The sequence below is a fragment of the Schistocerca nitens genome, chromosome 3 (genome assembly GCF_023898315.1).
Source record: "Schistocerca nitens isolate TAMUIC-IGC-003100 chromosome 3, iqSchNite1.1, whole genome shotgun sequence".
In the NCBI taxonomy this organism is placed as follows: Eukaryota; Metazoa; Arthropoda; class Insecta; order Orthoptera; family Acrididae; genus Schistocerca; species Schistocerca nitens.
In genome coordinates, this window is record NC_064616.1 from 787,257,078 (window position 1) to 787,274,750 (window position 17,673).

The 17,673-nt window shown below is 47.6% G+C and overlaps 1 protein-coding gene across 3 annotated transcripts in view; it reads right to left on the reverse strand.

Annotated features, from left to right (window-relative positions):
* Window positions 1-17,673, reverse strand: part of LOC126248803 (glucose-6-phosphatase catalytic subunit 1) — a 204,379-nt gene that overhangs the window by 115,874 nt on the left and 70,832 nt on the right. The window lies entirely within an intron of this gene.

Below are 17,673 nucleotides of genomic sequence, written 5' to 3' on the forward strand. Positions count from 1 at the left end.
AACACAGTTCTGCCTGAGGGTTGGCAGCAATAGTTTCTCAGTGTTATGCTGTAACTGTTCCAGTTTATACTGTCTATTGAGCACATCTGATTACAACTCCTCTCACAGGTAAAAATCATTTGGAGACCAGGAGACATTCCTGCTTTTGCTGGAAACCCTCTCCTCACTGAGATGTTTGTTGTAGCTGTATCCTGCTTAAGATATTCATACATTAATTCATCTTCTGTTAGTTCATCGACAAATTGATCAAAAAGATTCTGTTTTCACAAAACATTGAAAAAACTTTCTGGGGCAGTTTTATTTTGGCCATCCTGTATAACAACCATGAACATAAAATAATGGTTACAGACCAACAAAATAATGTCTTTCTATGCATTAATATTCATCTTAACTGAAACTATCAAGTTCCTTAATCTTCCACCAAAATTATAAGATCAAAGGAGCAGTTAAGTATGAGATACTATACAACTGTTGCTGTTTTGTAGATTGACAAAGACTCACATCATAAGGTTGGATTCCACCTATTTTATTTGGTTTTGAAATTCTGTGGCTATTAACCCTCAAGTGGGTGTGCCATTTTTCATAGCAAAAGTGGGCACATGGTGCACTTAGAATAGCAGGCTTTATGTTACCGCAGTAAACATGCATGAGCAAAATCACAGATTAATCTGAGTTTAATTAATAAAAATGAAATTAATGTACATAGTATGGACTAAAGCACTGTTTAATAAAACAATAATGAAATAGACTTTCATTATATCACTCTGTTGGCACAGACAGGTGTTACCAAGACAGTAATGACTCACTCAAGTATACGACAGTGCATTTGCATCAGATCCCAGCCAAACATTTATTTGATTACTAATTACTTTTTACATGACTGCCTCACTGTGGGATTGTGCTGTTAGGTTATAATCTGCATCATTTTCTGGCATGGATCATAAATTTTTAAATTTTTTCCAATCTAGCTTGCTCTGCATTTTGTATTACTGCTGCTCACTTGGGCTGTGGCAAGACAATTTATCACTGTTATCTGAAGCAATAGGTGTGGGCTCAGAATTGAGAAACAATAATGGAACTGTGCAAAAGCATTTTACTTGCGGTTGGCACACTTTATACACAGGTGCCCCTGCTTGAGGTTTAACCCCTTGGCTTACAACACCAAGTAAGGCTTGTGGTAAGGAAGTTGGGCCATAAAGAACAAGCCTGAGCCTGCCTCCTGGTACTTCATGTGGTCAACACAAACAAGTTTATCCTGGCTTGTGGTACACCATTTGGGGCAAACAACAACAACAACACTAGTCGCACTTGTGGTTCAATGGTTCTCGATAGTCTTTTCCTTCAGCTACATGTATTCCATTGCATTCACATGTGTTGGTTACAGTTTCCTAAAAGAATTAAACAACCCATATACCTATCCGTCAGTAAAAAGAATATCTAATATTGGTGATAAGTGTGGCATTATTGCAGACCTGATTCCTTAGATCCTGCTAGTAGTGATGGTGATTGTAGTGGTATTGTGTTCCCTGTATGAGAAAGTCCAAGAAGATTATCTTTGAAGATGACACTGACAAAGGCAGTATTAATCATATACCGATTTGGGAAAAACAAATTAACAATCCAAAGATCTGGGAGTACATGCACACTCCTGGCTCAAGAGCACCAATTTTAGAGCAGTTGGGTGGAAGTACAAGAGAGTTACACTTTTTTTATTTAATGTTTTAGAATGTGGTTTGGGATAGTGTTGTCACAAAAATGAATCGGTACACAGAAAAAACAATGATAAATCAAAATACAAGAAAGGAAATTGATGAGACATGAACCCCTGTGGATTGTAATGAAATTAAAATATGCTTTGCATGCTGCATAATAATGGTTCATGGGAAAAAAATCAGATTTACTGGTCTAAAAGAGCCATAACAGCATATTTAGAAAAACTATGCTACTGAAAAGACTTGCCCAAATCGTTAGGTTTTTCCATCTGGCAAATGATGATATGACTCACAAGATGCATATTTTACATAAAGTCACACCTGCGATAAACTTTTTTAATGAAAATTTCAAAGATGTATATGTAATAGAAAAGAACATAACAATAGACAAATCGTTAATGAAATTTAAGGAACGTGCATCTTATAAACAATTTAATCCCTAAAAGAGGGATGCACTTTAAGATTGTAATTTTCTACGAGTGCTCTCAAAACATAATTACTTTAAATGAAGTATTAATTTACAAACTGTTACTGATACAAACAATAAATCATTTTTGTTCATTGACGACTATAATGTTTACATCTCAGACATCTTCAAATTATTGGTTGTTTATTATTTCACAATTCCTTTCATTTTATTGAAATATATATGTCACACAATGCATATATTTTGTACAGGTTTGAGAACACAGCTAAACAGCTCAATGCACAACTGACATTCTTGCTTATTATGGTCTGAACAATTGGGAGATAGTAGGTAGGCCAAACAGTTAATGGATTTGCATCTTCTCTCTCAGCTGAGAGACTAGTTTCTCCAGAGGTCTGGGATTCAATCCTCAGTCAGTCTTAAAAAATTTTTCTGTCACTTACTGTTGCTTTATCACTTGCAATAATTAGTTAATGTGCAAGATGACAGGTTGCATCAGTTCAGAGCTTACAGTAAATCGAAAGTACCCCATAACTGGCTGCAGAATTTGGTTCACTGGTTGGAGCATACTACCTGCAATAGGACCATGCCTAGCAATGAACTACTGTGTTCACGTCAAACTTCAGGTATGAAGATAGCTTTACTTAACTATATACAGTTTCAGATGATACCGATTAGCTTATCCAGTGCAAAAAGGTAATGGGGGTGTTTTAGGACTTCCCAACAAAATTCTTTCAGTAAGTTGAGCATCATCTTGGCCACGTATACAAGGAATGTCCAGAAAGTAACATTTTGGAAAAAAAAAATCATAAAAACATTCTTTTTCCAAACCAAAATTTATTTTTACAAGAAAGAGCATTTCTTAAACTATTTTCCCATATAGTTGTCACCATTGTTCAGACATCTGTACCAGCAGGATACCAACTTTTTCCATGCCCTGTTCATAAGAAGATGCCGCCAGTGAAGACAGCCACTGCCCAACATCACTTTTTGTGTTGTCATTGCTGTCAAAGTGCTTTCCTTCAAAACCACACTTCAATTTCAAGAACAAGTGTTAGTCAGAATGTGAGAGATCATGGTTGCAGTTAGTCGAACTGCTTCCAACCGAATTGTTGACTAAGGCTTTGAGTAACACCACCAGAATGGTAATGAAACAACACAATGCTTTGACTGAGCATTCTATGCCTTTTGTTTTGAATTGTAAGATGAACTACCATACCACATTGATGGTTTCACCTCTGGAAAGGAACTCAACAAGCAGAAAATGTTGCAAAAATGGTGTACAATCTTCAGCATTGGCAGTGTTCACTGTCAGCATATTTCTATGAAGAGCACATAGAAAAGCTGGTTTCCTGCTGTGAAAATGCCTGTAAAATGGTGGCAGCAATGTAGAAAAATAGTCAATGTGCAAGACAATGGTCACGGTAAATTTTCTCAAACTGACAATACAATTATGAAGTGTCCAATGCTTCCCTGTGAAGAAACAGAATAACAGCTCCTTCCACACATCAAGTGGAATTCGTCACACATTCAGCAATGCACAACAGTATTTTTAGAAGTAAAGAAATTGATGTTCAGCTGATAACTACACTTTCAACAGATACAAATGTCACGCAGAATATTGGCAAATACTTTAACTCACTGCTTTACGCTAAAATGCCAGTACAGCAAAAGTTTGCTTTTCATTTCTGTGTGGTTTATAACACATAATAAGGTATAATGCCACTACAACAGGACTACTTTTCATTTGAAAGTATCTTATAATTTACAAAAAATACTATTGGGGATATCATCACAATAATAGCTTCTTCAGTGGGTAACTATGGAAAACCAGCATATGAAAAGAGCTGTGCTTTCCTTTTTGAGTCTGTAACTGGATAAAGAAAAATGACAAAGTCAGTGATTTCAGAATTAATATAAAAATGCTAGTTGGGTACTAACAATGCATGGAAGGCCTATTCTAACATTATAAATGGGGAGAAAAAAGTCATGGGATACCTCCTAATATTGTGTCACACCACCTATTACCTAACACAGTGCAGCAACTCATTGTGATATGGAATCAACAAACTGCAGGAATATTCAGCCACGATGCCTTTATAGCTGCCCATAATTGCGAACATGTTGCTGTCCTCTCCATTATGTCCCATAAATGTTCAACAGCATTCATGTCATACAATCTGGGTTGCCAAATCATTTGCACGAATTGGCCAGAATGTTCTTCACACCAATGGCGAACAACTGTGGCCCGGTGACATGTCGCGTTGTCATCCTATCCATAAACACACCATCGTTGTTTAGAAACCGCTGCAAATAGTCTCCAAGTAGCTGAACATAACTACTTCCAGTCAATAATCAGTTCAGTTGGTCCAGAGGACCCAGTCCTTTCCATCTAAACATAGCTGACACCTTTATAGAGCCAACATCTATTAATCTAATCTAATCTGTGTCAATCAGTGAGCTTTTAAAATGCACTGGGTGGTGTTCCTCATTACAATATTTGGATGACTTCACATGGGGAAGAATTGTCGGGAAACAGCAAGACGGGCAAAGTGTGATGAGTGCAGCCCAGGCATTTGGTACAGCTCACAGCAGTGTTACACATGCATGGGGAGCGTTCAGAACCACAGGCATTGCTGCTTGATGGAGAGGATGTGTTGACTATAGTCAAATACAGTAGCAGGTGACTGTTACAAGTGTGCAACAGCCAAGAAGGGACCCAAGTCAAAAAGCAGGTGCAAGTGCATCCACATTGAACAGTACATCTACACACACAATATCAGGCTCCACAGTGGCATGACAACTGCTCGAGTCTCTTTGGCTGACAATTACGACATTATGTTCCATAGACACTCTTACATTGACAGCCCCACTTGAGATGGTGCCAAGAACATAGGAGCTGGACCAACAAGGAGCGAGATTGCACGATTTTCTCAGTTGGAGCAGATTCAGTCTGAGTAGTGATTCTGCACGTACTCTCATATGATGAGAGGTGGGAACATATAATGCACCCAGTAATTTTTCTCAAACAGGATTGTTTTGGTGGTCTACGTATTATGGTATGGGGAGGCATAATGTTTTAAGGGCATACTGGCCTCCAAATCTACGAACACAGTACACTCACTGGTCAATGTTATTGTGACACTGTACACCTTCTCCATGTCCATCTTTTCAGGGGCACATTCGGACCCTGCTTCATTTTTATGGATGACAATGCATGACTGTACCAAACAGCACAAGTGGAGAAGCTCTTCAAAGCAGAGAATATTCAGCAAATGGTTGTAGCATGTCCACATTAAGCAACAACCATCAGCAGTTGTCAACCATGCTGGTGGAGGAATGGAATGTTGTACCAAAAGAACTCCTTACCAACCTTGTGGCCAGAAGGGGAGCATGGTGCAGATCATGCACTGCCAGCCATGGTGATCACACATCCAATGAAGAACCATGTTCCACCTTCTGTAATGTCCAGGGGACCATCATAAATCACAGTGACTCAGTGTAATTATTATTTACAAATAAAAGTGCCATTTCTGTTCATCTCATTGCGTATTTCTTTCAGTTACCTTCTGTATTACACTATAGCTCTTCTTTCTATGTACGGTCCAAGTTTCATCTAACTCTCTTACTTGGCTGTGACACAACATGCAGAAGTTACTTTCAGTCATGAGTTGTGCACACCAGTGTATTATAAACAAGTCGTCCAACTGTAGATACTTAGTGCTACGCGTGCGAAGCCAGGGCACATTACTAGTCTGTTTGTAAATATGGAAGCACAGGGTGAGCAGGGCACTTTGATAAGTCATATAAAGCTTACATTACATTCCATATTTACCTCCGTTTTTACTGAACTTCCTGCTGTTTGAATTTGTTTTGGATCACTATTATGAATGATATATATATATATATTTTTTGTTTCTATTTCCGTCTGTATAGCCAGAAAGAAAAGCAGCAAGATCAACATTTTCCACCGCACATCAAATCAGTGAAATGCCGAAAGTTTCTTGAACTGTGGATTGGTTGGTTTGGGGATAAAGGAACCACACTATGGGGTCATCAGTCCCTCTTTCCTCATTAAAACAGGTCTCCAGTTAAAAACATCCAAAAGGGATTGGGGAAAGTAACAGGCATAAAACTAATGTCGAATCACACAGAGACAAAACTACAGAAGCTAACAGAAAAGGAAAAATGTACACTAAAAGGAAAAAGTAGTGGGTGGTATTAAAATAATATAGCAAGTGGCCTGGGCTGGCCGACTGCAAAAATAAAAAAGGATGAGACAGCCAACCTGCAACACACTAAAATCTCAAGCTTGAAGGACAAGGTTAGAGCAACACAGATAGGGAAACGATGAACACCAAGGGGGGTGGGGGTGGGTGGGTGGGGGGGGGGGGCAGAAAAGGAAAGAAAGAGTGAGGAGGAGTTAAAATGGAGGGTGGGTGGAGGCCTGTGAGAGAAGGCCAGACACCCACCCTCAGATCGTGCGATAGAAACCCTCCTCACGAATGAAGCATAAAACATCAGCCATTTAGGCAATGCCTCCCAACAATGTTGGCAGTGTGGCAGGAAGGTTAAAAGCCTGCTGCAGAGCAGCTAAAATTGGGTAATCCAACAAGATGTGGACGACAGACATATGGGAGCCACAGCGACACTGAGGTTAAGGTGGGTCATCATGACGGAGGAGGTGACAATGATTTAGTCAAGTATGGCCAATGTGGAGCTGGCAAAGGACAGCGGGGTCCTTGTGAATGGCTCGCATTGATGACAGCCACACATTCATTGTCTCCTTGATAACACGTAGTTTATTTGGTCTACTTAGGGTGCATCATTCAGTATCCCAGATCGCAAAAACTTTACAGTGGAAGACCAATCGGAGATCAGTCACCGGCAGGCCAATTTCCAGAGTTGGTTTACCAGTAGCCTGTTTGTCCAGGCTGTTCACTGCCTGGGATCCAGATATATACTGGGGTCCAAATGAAGGTCACTGAACGTCCACTGTTGCCAAGGGCATAGAGTGACTCTTGTATAGTCATTACCAATGGACAGCGAGGGAAGCACTGGTTGAGAGCTTGTAGGCTGCTTAAGGAATCACTACAGATGATGAAGGACTCACCAGCGCACAAGCAGATATGCTCAAGAGGGCGATACATGGCTTCCAACTCTACAGCGAAAACACTGCAGCCATTTGGCAAGGGGTGCTGTTCAGTATGTACAACATGAGCTAACGGAAGCCACCACGACAATCGAACATCGATCCATAGGTGTAGACTGTTTGTGAGTCCAGGAACTCACTGAGAGAAGAGCAAAATTGTCGGTGGAGGGCCTTAGGTGGAATTGAACCTTTTGGACCTTGCAATAGGTCAAGCCAAAGCTGTAGCCGAGACGTACACCATGGAGGTGTACATAATGGGGGGTTGGGTTGGGTTGTTTGGGGGAAGAGACCAAACAGCGAGGTCATCGGTCTCATTGGATTAGGGAAGGATGGGGAAGGAAGTCTGCCGTGCCCTTTCAAAGGAACCATTCCAGCATTTGCCTGCAGCGATTTAGGGAAATCACGGAAAACCTAAATCAGGATGGCTGGACGCGGGATTGAACCATCATCCTTCTGAATGCTGTACATAATGGGACTCGCAGGGAAGGTGATAGAGGGAAAGCATCTAGTACAGTAACAAGTGACTGGACACGGACTGCAAGGGGGTTTCCAGTTCAGGGCCACAGATGCAGGAGATGGATCCTCATGCAAGGGAAAAGGAGATGGTAATTTGGAGGGCAAGGCGAACTATGAATGTGGGCGAAATAATTTGCAAGCAATAGTTGCCACCAGGGCCGCAATGGAGGAATGCCAGCTTCCACAAGGAGGTTGTTCACTGGGCTCATTCAAAAGCTCCCATCGTGAGGCGAACAGTGGTGAACAGGATCCAGCAGATGCAGTGCAGAGGGCAATGCTGAACCATACAACAGGCTCTCATAGTCAATATGAGACTGTAAAAGGGCTTTTTACAGATGCAGCAGTGTAGGGAGATCAGCATCTCAGTCGGTGTGTCTCAGGCATCAAATAATATTAAGATGACGCCAGCACTTTTCCTTAAGCTGACTAAGATGGTGAAGTAAAGTTAAGTGGGCATCGAAGATGACTGACAAAATGCAGTAAGGCTCCACTACATAAAGCAGTTGGTCATCGAGGTAAAGTTCTGGATGGGGGAGGACAGTACGATGACGACAGAAGTGCATGACCCAATTCTTGGCGGACAAAAAATGAAAGCCGAGAGTAAGGGCCGATGACTGCGCCTTCCGCATGGCTCCCTGCAGCTGGCTTTCAGCAGCACCAATAGTAGAGGAGCAGAAGAAAATACAAAACTCATCAGCATATAGTAGGGGAGATACCGAGGACCCTAATGCTATTGCGAAGCCATTAATGGAAATTAAAAAGAGTGGGACCCCCAAGACACAACCCTGTGGGACCCCAAATCTCTTGTATATGGGGCACACTATGGGAATCACTGACACGAACTCAAAGTGCGGAGTGACAATAAGTTCCATATAAAAATTGGGAGCAGGCCGCAGAGATGCCACACAAGCAGAGTAGTGATAATGTAGTGTCTCCAAGGGATATTGTAGGCCTTCGTCAGTCAAAAGAGATGGTAAGAAAGTGTTGCCACAAGGAAAAGGCTGATAGAATGGCAGACTCCACACAGACCAAGTCATTGATAGTGAAGTGCTTTTGGCGAAAACCCCCTGGGATGGAGCCAGAAGACCCCGAGACTCAAGAAGCCAACATAACTGCCAGTTCACCATACAGATGTTGGTGAGGCTGATAGGACAATAGCTATCTACATCTAGTGGGTTCTTACCAGGCAGTGGCACTGGAATGATGATACTTTCAAACCACGGTCACGGGAATTCGCTATTGCTCCAGATGTGGTTGAAGATGGCAAGGGGGTGGCGCTGGTAATCGGCTGACAGATGTTTAATCATTTGGGAATGGATGCGGTCTGGGCCAGGGGATGTGTCAGGACAGTCGGCAAGGGCACTGAGAGATTCCCACTCCTTGAAGAGACCACACTATATGGTTCAGGGTGGCATGGAGCAAAAGATAGGTTCTGTTCCACCCATTGTTTGTGGAAACGAAAGGCAGGACGGTAATTCTCAGATGCAGAGGTGCGAGCACAATGCTCAAGACACTCTGCAATTACGTTTGGATTGTCAGATACAGATCCATGTGTGGAAATGAGGATCTCCAAGACCGGGTGATACTTATGATGTTGGAGGGCCTGCCTATGGTCTCTAATGGCCACAGTGATTTCCGGCCACCAACAAGGCACTGAATTCTGCCAGGGGCAACCTGAAGGACAAAGGATTGCTGATTCAGCTGCAGCAATGGTAGTAGCGATGGTGTGGATCACCTCATCGATGTTGCCATGAAACAGAGATTCAACAGTGATAGTTGAGTTGAAACCATCCCAGTCACCCTTGGTAAGAGCCATCTGGGCAAGCATCCTGACGAATGATGCTGGGGGAAGGACAGGAAGAGTGGAAAGTGGCCACTGCCACACAAGTCATCGTGAGCTCTCCAGTGGATAGAAGGGATGAGGCCAGGATTGCAAACTGGGAGATCACTGGCCGAGTATGTGCCACGTGCTATAGTGAAATGAGTAGGGGCACCTGTATTAAGGAGGCAAAGGTTGAGTTCAGTTAGTAGATCCTAGACATCTTTACCATGGCCAGTAATCTTGGATCCACCCCACGAAGGGTTATGGGCATTAAAATCACCCAAAAGTAGAAAAGGTGTGTGTGTGTGGGGGGGGGGGGGGGGGTTGGGAAATTAGCGCAGCCTATACATGAGGCGACACTTCACCATCTGGAGGGGGGTAGAGTGGTTGGTTGGTTTGAAAGAAGAGGGGGGGGGGGGGGGACCAAACTGTGAGGTCATTGGTCCCTTGTTCCCAGTAAAATAATTACACAATGGAAAGAAAAAAAGAAAGGAGACTTACAGCACAATAACAAGAGAAAGGAAGAACCAGAAGAATGACAGAAGGACAACCAACACTACTATGGACAAAAACAGGAAAAGAAAACCATAGAGAGAAGCAAGAAACAGGTAGAAGGGGTAAAAACAAGAGAGCAGATGACCGTGGCTGCCCGACTATGAGAATAAAAAGCGAAAAGCCAGCCACTCTGCGACACATTAAAACATCAACCCTAAAATCATTAGAGTGGAGGGCACAAAGTGACAAAGGACAGGCGCTAAAACTTATATAGAATGGTAAAAATGACTGTCACGTATAAAATGTAAAACTAAATTAGCCGATGAGGCGTTGTCAGCTAAAATTAAAGGCAACAGGTCTGGTAACTGAAGAGTTTATCGCAGGGCAGCCAAAGAAGGACAGGTCACCAAGATATGGGCAACTGTCAGCCGGGCACCCACTGACACAGAGGTGGGTCATCACAGCGCAGGGCATAGCCGTGTGTCACCCAAACGTGGCCAATGTGGAGCCGGCAGAGAACCACAGAGTCCAAGAGAGAGGCCTGCTTGGAGGACTGCCACACATTCGTAGTCTCCTTAATGGCACACAGTTTGTTGTGCGTGCTGAGGTTATGTCATTTCGTCTCCCAAAGCCGCAAAACCTTGCGGCGTAGTATTGAAGGCTGGTCAGTTGCAGAGAAGCTGATTTCCCTAAGAGGTTTCTGTGTACCCTGTCTGGCCAGCCTGTCGGCAAGTTCAATGACTGGGATTCTGATGTGACCTGGAGTCCAGACAAACACCACTGAACGACCAGACCGTTCCATGGCATAGATGGACCCCTGGATGGTCACTATCAAAGGGTGACGAGGGTAGCATTGGTCGAGAGCTTGAAGGCTGCTCAAGAAGTCAGTACACAGAAGAAACACATTCCCAGGGCATGAAAGGATGTGCTCAAGAGCACGAGATACAGCCATCAGCTTGGCAGTGAAAACACTGTGGCCATCAGCTAGTAATTCTGTTCAATATGTCCTCCAAAAAGATACAAGAAGCTGATGTGAGCATCAGCCATCAAGCCATCAGTGTAACCCACTTCGTGGCCTCGGTACTTATCAAGAATCGAGAGGAAGTGGCAGTGAAGAGCCGTGGGGTTAACTGAGTCCTTAGGGCCATGTGAAAGGTCTAAGCAAAGCTGCGGCCTAGGTGTACACCACGGAGGTGTACGCAAATGAACCTCAAGTGTAGGTGGTAAAGGCAAGGACTTCAGTTCAGAAAGAAGGTATTGGACACGAACTGCAATTGTAAGCCCTGACCTGGGCCACCGATGCGGGAGATGAACCGCTGTGGGTGGGAAAAGGAGGCGGTGATTTAGATGCGCAGAACTACACACGTGTGCAGTGTAACTGGCCAGCATTTGTGCATGCCTAACCTACAATGGAGGGGCATCGACCTCCACAAGGATGCTGGTCACCGGCCTCGTTCTAAAAGCTCCTGTCACTAGGCGAATGCCACAGTGGTGCATTGGGTCAAGTAAACGCAATTCTGAGGGCACTTCCGAACCATAAACCAGACTCCCTTAGTCAAGGCGGGATTGAACAAGGGCTCTGCAGAGCTGCAGCAGCGTAGAGTGATCTGCACTCCAGTTGGTGTTGCTCAGGCAGCAGAGGGTATTGAGGTGGTGCCAGCATGTCCGCTTAAGCTGATGAAGGTGAGGAAGCCAAGTAAATCGGGTGTCTAAAACCAGTCCTAAGAATCTATACATCTCCACTACAGTGAGTGGATTGTCATTAAGGTAAAGTTCTGGTTCTGGATGAATGGTAAGACACCAACAGAAGTGCATAACACACGACTTTTTGCCTGAAAACTGGAAACCGTGGGCTACAGCCCATGACTGCGCCTTGTGGATGGCTCCCTGTAGGCGCCAATCAGCAACACCAGTACTGGTGGAGCAGTATGAAATGCAGAAATTGTCTGCATACAGATAAGGCGAGATGGACGATCCTACAGCTGCTGCTAGACCATTAATGGCCACTAAAAATAGACACACACTCAATACAGAGCCCTGCAGGACCCCATTCTCCTGGATATGGGGGGAACTATGGCAGGCATCAATGTGGACACAGAAAGTAAAAAGTGACTAAAAATTCTGGATAAAAATTGGGAGTGGGCCACAGAGACACCACTCGTATAATGTGGCAAGGATATGATGTCAACAGATCGTGTTGTATGCTTTTCATAAATCAAAAAAGATGGCAAACAGGTGTTGGCATCTGGAAAAGGCTGTTCAGATGGCAAACTCAAGGGACACAAGATTATCAGTGGTAGTGCAACCCTGGCAGAAGCCACCCTGACATGGAGCCAGTAGGCTACGTGACTCCAGGACCCGACCCAACCCAACCGCTGACACACCATACATTCCAGCAGCTTACAAAGAACGTTCGTGAGACTGATGGGCCAATAGCTACCCACATCAAGGGCATTTTTACAGGTTTGAGCACCAGAATGATGGTGCTTTCCCGCCATTCGATGGAAAGACATTATCGCACAAAATATGGTTGAAGATGACGAGGAGATGTTGCTTGTAGTTAGATGAGAGATGCTGAAACATCTGACTGTAGATCCGATCTGGTCCAGGAGCTGTGTCGTGGGAATGTGCAAGGGCACTAAGGAGCTCCCACTCTGTAAATGGGGCATTATAAGATTCACTGTGGCGTGTAGTAAAAGAGAGGACTTTCCCTTCCAGCTGCTGTTTGAGAGTGCGAAAGTCTGGCGGGTAATTCTCTGACACAGAGGCTTGAGCATAGGGCTCAGAAAAGTGCTCAGTGACCACCAAGGGACTGTCTTTCACCAGCGGCACCCTAAAGAACAAGGGATCACATGTTCCGCTGCAAGAAATTATCGTTGTAGTGACCTGCTTAATCACAACGTTGATGTCACCGCGTGGAGGAGATTCAACGGTGACAGCACAGGTGAAAGTTACCCAGTCTGCCTTGTTTAAAGCCCATCTGGGCAGGGGTCCATGATATTGACACCAGGGCAGTGACAGGATGATTGGGAAGTTGTCACTACCACACAGGTCGTCATGTGCTCTCCAGTGGATAGATGGGAGAAGTCCTGGGCTGCAAATTGATAAATCAATGGCTGAGTAACTACGTCAAGCCACACTGAAATGTGTGGTGGCCCCAGTATTTAAGAGGCAAAGGTCAAACTGAGACAGTAAAGTTTCGACATCTCTGCCTCGGCCAGTAAGCATGGTGCCACCCCACAAGGGGTTATGGGCGTTAAAATCTTCCAAAAGTAGGAAAGGTTTAGGGAGTTGATGAATCAGTGCAGCTAATGCATTCAGGGATACTACACCATCAGGAGGAAGGTATACATTGCAGACAGTTATTTCCTGCATCATCCATTCTGACAGCCACTGCTTCAAGAGGGGTTTGAAGGGGCTCAGGTTCACTACAGACTGAGTTTAGGACATAAACGCAAGCTCCACCTGACACTCGATTACAGTCGGTATGGTTCCTGTAATACCCCTTATAGCCACAGAGGGCAGGGGTCCACATTGTCAGGAACCACGTTTCCTGGAGGGCAATGCAGATAGCAGGTGTGAAGCTTAACAGTTGCAGTAGCTCACCCAGCGGATGCCAGAGTCTCCAACTCATCCACAGACACAGAGCTTTGAGGTAGTGGTGGTGTGGATGCCACCACAATCCCTTGGTCTTGAGGACCTTTTTGGATTTCTGTCACAGTTCCTTGGGTTTCCCTGGCTGGGAGGACTTCACTGGCTCAGTCTCTGGGACTGAGGATGAGCATGAAGCCCTGTGACCAGCTGCTTTTGGGCTCTTAGGCCACTGGCGGGTGTCATCTATCCCACTAGCAGAAACCTGGGAAGGAAGTGACCCAAGGGACCCCTTCCTTGCAAGAGCAGCCGAAGAAATTTTACACTTCTCCAGCTTAGAAGAGGGGACGGACATTCCCGATGGTTGGAGGGGTGTTGCTCCTGAAGTATGTGTTGCAGGAGCAACAGGGAGGGAAGTGCCCCTCACCCCCACCCCCCACCAAGAGGACAGGTGTAGTCTTCTGGCTCTGAGAGGTGACTGGGGTTGGCGGAGCTGATGGGGCTAGAACTGTTGCAGCGGCGGCTTCAGACGATGTCATGCATACAAAATGTACATGTTCAAATTTCATCTTAGCCTCAGTGTAGGTCAGTCGGTCCATGGTCTAGTACACCATGATTTTCTTGTCTTTCTAGAGAATCCTACAGTCTGGCAAGCAAGGCAAATGGCGCCCTCCACAATTGACACAGATGGGAGGTGGTGCACACGGAGTATTGGGATTTGATGGGCGCCCACAATTTCGACAAATGATGCTGGAATTGCAGTGGGAAGACATATGACCAAACTTCCAACATTTACAGCACTGCATTGGGGAAAGGATATCGGGTTTTGCATCACAGGGGTAGACCATCACCTTGACCTTCTCGGGTAATATATCACCCTCGAAGGCCAAGATGAAGGTACCGATGGCAACCAGATTATCCCTCGGACCCTGGTGTACACTCCGAACGAAATGTACACCTCTAAATTGGCGTGCAGCTCATCATCAGAATGCAAAAGGAGGTCTCTGTGAAATATGATAACTTGGGCCACATTTAAGCTCTTACGGGGCGTGATGGTTACAGAAAAATACCCTGCTTGTCACAAGCAAGTAACGCCTGTGACTGGGCAGAGGATGCTGTTTTGATCAAGACTGACCCAGATCTCATTTTGGACAAGCCCTCCATCTCCCCGAACTTGTCCTCTAAATGCTCAACAAAAAAACTGAGGCTTCATCATCATGAAAGATTCCCATCAGCTCTCAAACATACAAGGTAATGGGGCAAATACGTGCCACTGCCATCCTTAGCCTGACATTCCTCCCATGGTGTGGGCAGGGAGGGGAAAGATTTGGAGTCGTACTTCTGTGCATTGAATTGCACCTCTGAACGCTAAGAGACTGCCTGTGTTTGACCACCAGCAAGTGATGATGTACTAAACTTCATTGTGTGTCATCCACCCTGCTGCCACCCACTCTGACCAGAGGCCCTCCCCACGGGCACCAACCAGCCGCAACAAAGGCCACCTGGCAGGTTGGCCCATGCCGAGAGTCCCGATGCCCCAGGGGCATGGGCATCTACCCCTTGGCATACAAGGTGAGTTAACGGCACAGGTATCAGCAGAGCGATCCATGTGTGGTCAGGGGGCTACAACCAACAGGTTAAATGGTGGACCCACCACAATGGACTGGCTACCGTGCTAGATATCAGGTGCAACCAAGCAAACAAGCCCATTGTCATCGTCAACATAGAAAATGATACTGCACAGTTAATGGAAAAATATGCGCCCAGGAGGGTGTACTCACCCACCAGTTGGAGAATGAGCAGAACTGCAGATCCACATTTACGAAGGATGCGATAGGTCTCAGTGGATGATTGACACAACGCAACATGTAAGGGGCCCTTCCCCAATTGGCATTCTCTTCGGGAATATTTTGAAAAATGGAGGTCAAACCCTACAGGGGGCCATCACAAAGTCTGAAACGTGAAAGACAGCTTTCAGTTGCGTCTTATGACAGGTAGGGGGCCGAGAGAGGGGGGAGGGGGCCGAGAGAGAGGAGAAGGGGCCGAGAGAGGGGAGAAGGGGCCGAGAGAGGGGAGAAGGGGCCGAGAGGGGGGCCGAGAGGGGGGCCGAGAGAGAGAGGTGAGGAGAGGGGAGGGGAGAATGAGGGGGGCGGAGAGAGAGAGGGGGGGCGGAGAGGGGGGGGCGGAGAGAGAGAGATGGGGGGGCGGAGAGAGAGAGATGGGGGGGGGGGCGGAGAGAGAGAGAGATAGGGGGGGCGGAGAGAGAGAGATAGGGGGGGCGGAGAGAGAGAGATAGGGGGGGGCGGAGAGAGAGAGATAGGGGGGCGGAGAGTGTGAGAGAGGGGGGCGGAGAGAGAGAGGGGGGGCGGAGAGAGAGAGGGGGGCGGAGAGAGAGAGGGGGTGCGGAGAGAGAGAGGGGGGGCGGAGAGAGAGAGGGGGGCGGAGAGAGAGAGGGGGGGCGGAGAGAGAGAGGGGGGGCGGAGAGAGAGAGGGGGGGCGGAGAGAGAGAGGGGGGGCGGAGAGAGAGAGGGGGGGCGGAGAGAGAGAGGGGGGCAGAGAGAGAGAGGGGGGCGGAGAGAGAGGGGGGCGGAGAGAGAGAGGGGGGCGGAGAGAGAGAGGGGGGCGGTGAGAGAGAGGGGGGCGGTGAGAGAGAGGGGGGGCGGTGAGAGAGAGGGGGGGCGGTGAGAGAGGGGGGGCGGTGAGAGAGGGGGGGGCGGTGAGAGAGGGGGGGCGGTGAGAGAGGGGGGGCGGTGAGAGAGGGGGGGCGGTGAGAGAGGGGGGGCGGTGAGAGAGGGGGGGCGGAGAGAGAGAGAGAGGGGGGGGAGAGAGAGAGAGAGCGGGGCGGAGAGAGAGAGAGAGCGGGGCGGAGAGAGAGAGAGAGCGGGGCGGAGAGAGAGAGAGAGGGGCGGAGAGAGAGAGAGAGCGGGGCGGAGAGAGAGAGAGAGCGGGGCGGAGAGAGAGAGAGAGCGGGGCGGAGAGAGAGAGAGAGCGGGGCGGAGAGAGAGAGAGAGAGCGGGGCGGAGAGAGAGAGAGAGCGGGGCGGAGAGAGAGAGAGAGCGGGGCGGAGAGAGAGAGAGAGAGCGGGGCGGAGAGAGAGAGAGAGAGCGGGGCGGAGAGAGAGAGAGAGAGCGGGGCGGAGAGAGAGAGAGAGAGCGGGGCGGAGAGAGAGAGAGAGCGGGGCGGAGAGAGAGAGAGGGGGGCGGAGAGGGAGAGAGGGGGGCAGAGAGGGGGGCAGAGAGGGGGAGAGGGGAGAGGGGGGCAGAGAGGGGAGAGGGAGAGGGGGGCAGAGAGGGGGAGAGAGGGGGGAGAGAGGGGGAGAGAGGGGGAGAGAGGGGGGAGAGAGGGGGAGAGGGGGAGAGAGGGGGGAGAGAGAGGGGGGAGAGAGAGGGGGAGAGAGAGGGGGAGAGAGAGGGGGGAGAGAGAGGGGGGGAGAGAGAGGGGGGAGAGAGAGGGGGGAGAGAGAGGGGGGAGAGAGAGGGGGGAGAGAGAGGGGGGAGAGAGAGGGGAGAGAGGGGAGAGAGAGGGGGGAGAGAGGGGGGAGAGGGGAGAGAGAGGGGGGAGAGGGGGGGGAGAGGGGGGAGAGGGGGAGAGAGGGGGGATAGGGGGGAGAGGGGGGAGAGAGAGGGGGATAGGGGAGAGAGGGGGAGAGAGAGGGGGAGAGGGGGAGAGAGGGGGGGAGAGAGGGGGGAGAGGGGGAGAGAGGGGGGAGAGAGAGGGGGAGAGAGAGGGGGAGAGAGGGGGGAGAGAGAGGGGGGTGAGAGAGAGGGGGGGAGAGAGAGGGGGGGAGAGAGAGGGGGGAGAGAGAGGGGGGAGAGAGAGGGGGGAGAGAGAGAGGGGGAGAGAGAGGGGGGAGAGGGGGGAGAGAGAGGGGGAGAGAGAGGGGGGAGAGAGGAGGGGGAGAGAGGGGGGGAGAGAGGGGGGAGAGAGAGGGGGAGAGAGAGGGGGGGAGAGAGGGGGG